At 34.6% G+C, this 7238-nt stretch overlaps 1 long non-coding RNA gene across 1 annotated transcript; it reads right to left on the bottom strand.

Moving 5' to 3' along the window:
• Window positions 1-3552: 3552 nt before the first annotated feature.
• On the bottom strand, window positions 3553-4301 carry LOC129726851 (uncharacterized). The gene is made up of 3 exons (XR_008728423.1): window positions 4226-4301; window positions 3677-3776; window positions 3553-3623 (listed from the first exon to the last, which is right to left on the bottom strand). It is a non-coding gene; the product is annotated as an uncharacterized LOC129726851 (long non-coding RNA).
• Window positions 4302-7238: the final 2937 nt, after the last annotated feature.

The following is a 7238-nucleotide window of genomic DNA, read 5'->3' on the forward strand; positions in this document are numbered from 1 at the left end:
GAGGTTTTTAGGAGCAAGAAAATCTCATGATTGTGCGACACCCCTCCCTTTTCTGTAAAGGAGGGCTTTCATACAAGTTAAACAGAAATGTCTGCATAACTCGGGAATTAATCAAGCAGGATAGCTATCACGCCTTCTATTTTGTATGGAGAAGGTGTCATTGCGCCGTGTGTATTTGGGCCTGTAGACACCATTTTAAATTTTAGGATGGCGACTTTCTGTTGCTGGAAAACAGCCAAACATGCCCGAATACGACCCAATTTGGGTATTTCTGAAATTAGAATGATGCTCAGGGCCAGAATTCAACACCACATGCCATTTTGAAATCCAAGATAACGACTTCCGATTTCTGAGAAACAGCCGAAAGTACTACAATATGACTCTTTCCGTAATCGTGGTGATACTTAGTAGCCAAATATCGACTTCAGATACTATTTTGAATTTTGAGATGGCGACTTCCGGTGTCTGGAAAATGGCCGAAAATGACCAAACACACTCCAACATAGGTATATCCTGAACCGGAATGACACGCAAAAGCCAGAAGTTGACTTCACATGTCATATTGAAATTCGAGGTGATGGCCTCCGGTGTCCGAAAACAGCTGAAAGTGACCAAACATAACAAATATAACGAATGATGCTCAGAGGCCAGAAATTGTCTCTAAATGCCATTTTATTATTACTATTATTATGTATTTCAAAGACCTTTCAACTGATCGCCATTCGGGTCCATCAAATGCCATTTTGAAATACAAGTGGACTGTTTTTTGAAAACCAGTTGAAAGTTAACGAATGCCTTGTATGGGTATTTCCAGAATCGAGGTAAAAGGCAAGGATGTTCTCATTCCGATAAAACCAATCATCCAAATCTTTCGATCGAAGAGCCTGGTGAAACTTATGTTTCCACTCACGGTCTTCCAAACTCATCTTTTAGCGCCATCCGGGGGGACTTAGCCCTGTACCGAATGCTTATCTCCATTTCGCTCATTTGATCTCAACATTATACAGACGTCTCCCGTATTGGGAAGATCGACAGGTAATCGGTGAATGATCACCTGACTCTTTATAGCATTATACTTGAGAATCGGGCCGAAAGTTTTGATGAGCTTCAAGAAATGAAAATGCATTGATGTAATTTTTAGATTTTCATCGAAACTTTATTAAGGCGAAAATTTTGTGAAACGAAACTTTCAATTTACCAATCGGTATAAAGTCTGCAGTGCAAAATTATTATCTACAACTTGGCCGCCGACAAATCGTTCTGGCTCTAAATTTATCTGTCACCATCGGTACCTTTTTTAAATAAGCCGTTCTCAAAATTTAATCGTGATACAAAATAAATTACCAATAGCACAAAATGACATTCTTACCCCGTAGGAACGAACATCTGTGCAATGTTTCAGCCAAATCAAAAATTGACAAATTGAAAAATTATTATAATTGGCACATTTCCAATAAAATTGTTCGGTAGTCTTATTTAATGGAGGCGCTTGGTTATTGCTATACTTGATGGAGACGTATCTTGAACACTGAATATTTGAAAAAAATTTCAAAAAGGTTGTATCCAAGGCACGACCGCGTGACTGACGTTGAATAACGCGCAATTGGCATCAACAAATACTGGTTGAGTACTTCAATAAGTACTACAAATGCAAAGGTGCCTCTGTTTATATTTCAATAAATTAACTGTTTATATTTTAATAAATTAAACAGATGGTCAAAACTTTATCGCGGGACATCAGTTGGAAGAATTATTTTGGAGGCGAAATGGGTTGTGTGAGAAGAAGTTACACACTTAAGTCATTTTTATGCGTTTTTCGCGGTTTTTGTAAGCGTTTTTGTTCACGCCCTTCTTTAGAAGATAACAGTTCAATCAATATCAATATTTCTTTTAATAAGCGACTAATATTTGCCACCACCCGCTTTCTGCTGCTCCAGAAAGAACCCTCCGCTTCAGTAGTAACAAAGTAGCAAGCATTTGATATCCTTTATTCTGTCGTTTCACTCCGTTCTCGATTTTTTTGGAATGCCACCCTACTAAAGTAATACGTTATCCAATGTCAAAAAATATATTCAATATAAATAACACAACTCCATCAAAAATTTTATGTTGTGCGGAATCCAAAAAACTGTAATATTTTAATAACCGAACAAAAATGATATCCTGGATCTTGAATCATCAAAAAATGCCAAATAAACGGTTTGTGCTTTTGGAATACCGTAAAAGGGGGTTACATTGATCATTTTTTCACTTTTTCATGAGTATTTATATATTTCACAACTGAAATTACAGGTTTCATATTTCTAGAACCAGTACTGGCATCCTTAGAACTTGAGAAGTTAATTTTTAAAGGCATTCGAAAATCTTGAACATTAAAACATTTTTTTTTTCGTCGTTGGGGTAGGGTAACTCTGATCAGTTTCAATTTTGAATAGTTTTGAAATCTTTTTGTTAAACTAAAAATATTAGATAATGCTTTGATAACATGTTTAGAGACGCTTCCCGTTCTCCTTGACTGCTCTTACTGCGGAGGATAATCCTGTCCTTTCACCTAGCCGCGGTATGTGCTGCGAGTCATTTTTATGCCATATGGATCATTCCATATGAAGTGACCACGAAAAAGCACAAACTTGGACACGACCATCATAGATTTTGAAGAAAATAAACCAAGGAATCCAGAAAAAAATTTATTTTGACCGGAAGTGTTGCCAGATAGATTATTTTTGTACTTTAAAACTAAATTTGCTTTTTTTGGCGAATGCAGCTAATTTTATTTTAAATTTGATGGTTTCATCGTATTTCTTGGAAAATTTTCCCCAACTTGGAAAATAATTCCCCCAACTTTGAACAAAATCTGTGATGGTCGTGTCCAAGTGGCATGTACACTTCGTATGGAATGACTCATATGTAATTTTACCCTTACATGATAAAACAAATATAAATTAATTAACTGTAAATGTAATGAATTTGACTAAAATTTTCTCGAGTTTATTGAGAAAAATAAATAACGGATTTGGAAAACATGTCAATGAACACAAAATTTTTAATATTCGACTAGTATAAAGTGCTTTTTTTGGCACTTACTGGAAGTAAGAAATATAGCGGTCAGATTATTTTAAAATTTGGTCATCAAAACAATAAATAATTTCAACCAATGCAATATTGTTCAGACCTCGAATAACGCAAGACTAAGATGTTATACTCAAATTCAGCAAAAGTAATCACGGAGCAGTTTTATTTCAACTATTCATGAGAAGGGTAAAACTGATCAATGTTACCCCGCTGATCAATGAGTGGTGTTACCCCGTTCTACGGTAGTTATTGTTATTCAAAATACAGTAAGGTAAATAGTTTTGTTTGGATGGCTCACCTTCAATTACCAGTTCAGAATTTTTATATAGAAATATATATTATATATATAGGGTAGCGAACGGTTTTCTTCGGCAGGTTGCTGCATAAGATTGCTGCAGAAAACCTGCCGAAGAAAACCCAGGCTGGAGCCGTTCGCTACTCTGTATAAAAGATAGAATATTAGGTGTGTCTGTGAATTACCTTAAATCATTGGCCTAGTTCTCGCAAAATCGATACTTGTCCTTCAAGTTGGGCAACGTAAAATTTTTTTTCTAAAATAAGGCAAAATAAATATTTTTTTTAATACTTTATTTTATTTACTTACCTTTTCTTGACATTGATGATTCATTAATAATGTTTTTAATTTCGTATCTCATTGTATTGATCCGCCAAACGAGCGATTCAAACTCATTCAATATTTCAGTCTAAAATATATAAATAATTATTAACTTTTATTTTCTTCTTCTTATATGGTCGGCGTGCGACCAGACCGAGCCAAGCGCCAAAAAAATTATTTCGAGTAATCGGCGATCGAAGTTTAACCACCCCGTATGTTTCCTGCAAGCTACTGTAGAGAAATTATGTTATACCATTACCATTATAAACTGTTCAAATCATACTTTTTTTTTTCATGAAAGATAGATTATCAATTTTAACAGCCACTGGTGTTAAAAACTCATTTTTTGAGAAAATGGCGCTTGGCTTGGTCTGTTCGCACGCCGACCATATATAAATGCGAGATTCAGTAACGCAGTTGATTTTATTGATACCGATTGTTATTTCGAACGGTATCAATAGAATCAGAACGCAAGATGGTTAAATGAGCAATGCCAGGAACGATTAGCTAGTTAGTAGTTACTAAGAATTAACTTACTATGTTACATTCGGAAATGCGTCTTGGCTGGCGATGCTGTTTCTGTGGCTTCTACTGTGGTTGTTGTTGATTTTCCATTTTGCTAAAAGAAAAATAATAAGTTTTTATGACGAATAAATTTACTTGTATGTCGAATCTGACGAGCAGAGCGGCTCAGTTAATCCGTGTATTTGAGCAAAAACGATATTTTATCTTAATCTGCCAGTTTCGGTGACTTTGTCTGTTTCTCAAGGAGTAGAAAAGATTATCTTTTTATTGTTAAATGTGTTGCTGTTCAACAGCAATAAGGGGCCGCTGCTTTTTCGCTTTATTTTAACAATGTATTTCAACATTATTATTAGGAGCTGGATGTAAGCTGGTTTATGCCGATGACCTAAAACTGTATTTGGTTGTGCAGTCTATACATGATTGTCGTGACCTACAGAGACAGCTGGATATTTTTATAAGTTGGTGTCGTAGAAACTGGCTTATAGTAAGAACAGTTTTACCCTTCTCATGAATAGTTGAAATAAAACTGCTCCGTGACTGTTTTTGCTAAATTTGAGTATAACATCTTAGTCTTGTGTCATTTGAGGTCTGAACAATATAACATTGGTTGAAATTATTTATTGTTTTGATGACCAAATTTTAACATTAATTTGACCGTTATATTTCTTACTCTAACAAAAAGCCCTTTATACTAATCGAATATTGAACATTTCGTATTCATTGACATATTTTCCAAACCCGTTATTTAATTTTCTCAATAAACTAGAAAAAATTTTAGTCAAATTTATTACATTTACAGTTAAAAGGCACCTAAAAAAATGGCCAATAGCAAGAGATGGCGCTTTTTCAGTGATAGTAAAAGCGAAATTTCTTCGAGCATTTTGCTCAGTGACCGAGAATACAGCTATCAAATGTCTTCTATACATTTTATTCTATCTTTCTGGTACTTCCTTTCACTAAACGCAATCTATTTTTATCAGAACACATGTTTTTCCTATATATCTCCATTGCGTCTTACTACCATTCGTCCATGAGCCCGTGGTATTGATTTTGACAACGGTTCAAAATTAGAGCGAGAGCCGTGTGGTTAAAAGCGAATGCGCACAATACTTATTAAGGTGGTTCAAGGTTGCTAAAAGCAAGTTATCTCTTAGAAATCTTCATACAAATTTAAAATGCAATACGATAAGCAAGCGGAGTCACCAGTAATTGACTTCCGATAAGTTTAGGATTTTTGAGGGCTCAAATGGAAGCAATAAAATTTTGTTCTGGCTCTTTGCTATCAAGTTTTAACATTTCCATCTGACGATGAACCGCTTTAATACTCTTAGCCAAGCAACGACATCTAGTTCTGGTGTGAATGAGAAAATCGATAGTTTCAGCAATTTTTCAATAGATGGCAATACACCAACAGTTGCGCTCACTGGTGTGATTTATTAGCAAAAATTAGCGGCGGTGTCCCATTAATACTTCCGTTGTTGGAAAGACCTTGCATATATGATCAACATACGTTTTCTGAACACAAACATTTTACAATGATTGCTGACTTACCAAATACTTCTGGCACATTTCGCGACCAACGTTTACGTATTATCAAAAGGTAAAATTACATATGGCGACAACCATAAATTACGTAACGCAAAGAAACTCAATTTTTGGACCCCCACCCCCCATATGTAACGAAACGTAACGTCAACCCCTACGCACCATAAAAATTACGTAACGCTGCAGAAGGATTCCTTGATAAAAATGCTCGTTTTTGGAGTCTCTCCTGAGATTTTTCGTTACCTAAGGATTGGTTAATTCTTTTGGGACTTGTGGGAAATCTTGAGTGGTTTGGTAATTACTTTATTTGGAAGGCTTGCGTGTGGGAAACAAAGTAAGACTTTGCTTTGGTTTTTCTTGAGAACCAGAGAGAAAGGTTCTTTTGGATTTTGTTACTAATTTATAATCTTGGGAAAAGTTATTAGGGATTTGTGGAAGGAATGTTGAAAAGGTTCTCGAATATTGAATATATGACAGCTGGGACGCGAAAAACGGCTTTTTACACAACCCCCCACCCCCTCGTAACTATTTATGTAAATAAGTTTCATTAAACTAGGTTCGGATATAGAATCAGGATATCCGACTATCCGAAAATCCGGATATCCTGTAGGATAATATCCCATCCGGATTTTGGATATTTGTCGGATATCCGAGGCCGGATATAGTCCCAGCACTAGGTGCAAGGACAGGACTATCCTCCGCAGTAAGAGCAGTCGAGGAGAACGTAATGTCAATCCGGGAGGCGTCTCTAAACATGTTATCAAAGCATTATCTAGCATTTTTAAATCAAAAAGGATTCAAAACTATTCAAAATTGAAACTGACCACAGTTACCCCAAATAAGGAAAATTTAAACAACGACGAAAAACAAATATTTTCAATGTTCAACATTTACCTGTAATTTCAGTTGTAATATATATATATATATATATATATATATATATATATATATATATATATATATATATATATATATATATATATATATATATATATATATATATATATATATATATATATATATATATATATATATATATATATATATAAATACTCACGAAAAAGTGAAAAAAATGATCCTTGGTAGACGAGTAAGTGTCGACGCTCGGCTACGAGCCATTGACCCTATACCGAGAAACACTGAATGACGATCAACTTATGTCCTGGGCCGAAATTCATTTGTGCCCGCTGTCAGCTTTTTGAAAAACTGTGGAAGGCTTGAAGTTTTTGCGATTAGTTTGGAATAAACTAATGTAAACAATTTTTTTTAAAGAAATGCTGTTTTAAATAAAAAAAAAAAATCAGGACAAAGATAATAAAAAAAAATAATTAAAGTTAGCACTGCATCTAATTTGTGTATAACAAATTTGGCTATTAAAAAATAATCGCCTTGGTGTTACAAACAATAGTAGGGATACTATTGCGTTAATGATAGAATACAATAATGATCACAATAAATAAAATTGTTAAATGTGTTTTTT

Source organism: Wyeomyia smithii, chromosome 3 (genome assembly GCF_029784165.1).
Source record: "Wyeomyia smithii strain HCP4-BCI-WySm-NY-G18 chromosome 3, ASM2978416v1, whole genome shotgun sequence".
Taxonomy (NCBI): domain Eukaryota; kingdom Metazoa; phylum Arthropoda; class Insecta; order Diptera; family Culicidae; genus Wyeomyia; species Wyeomyia smithii.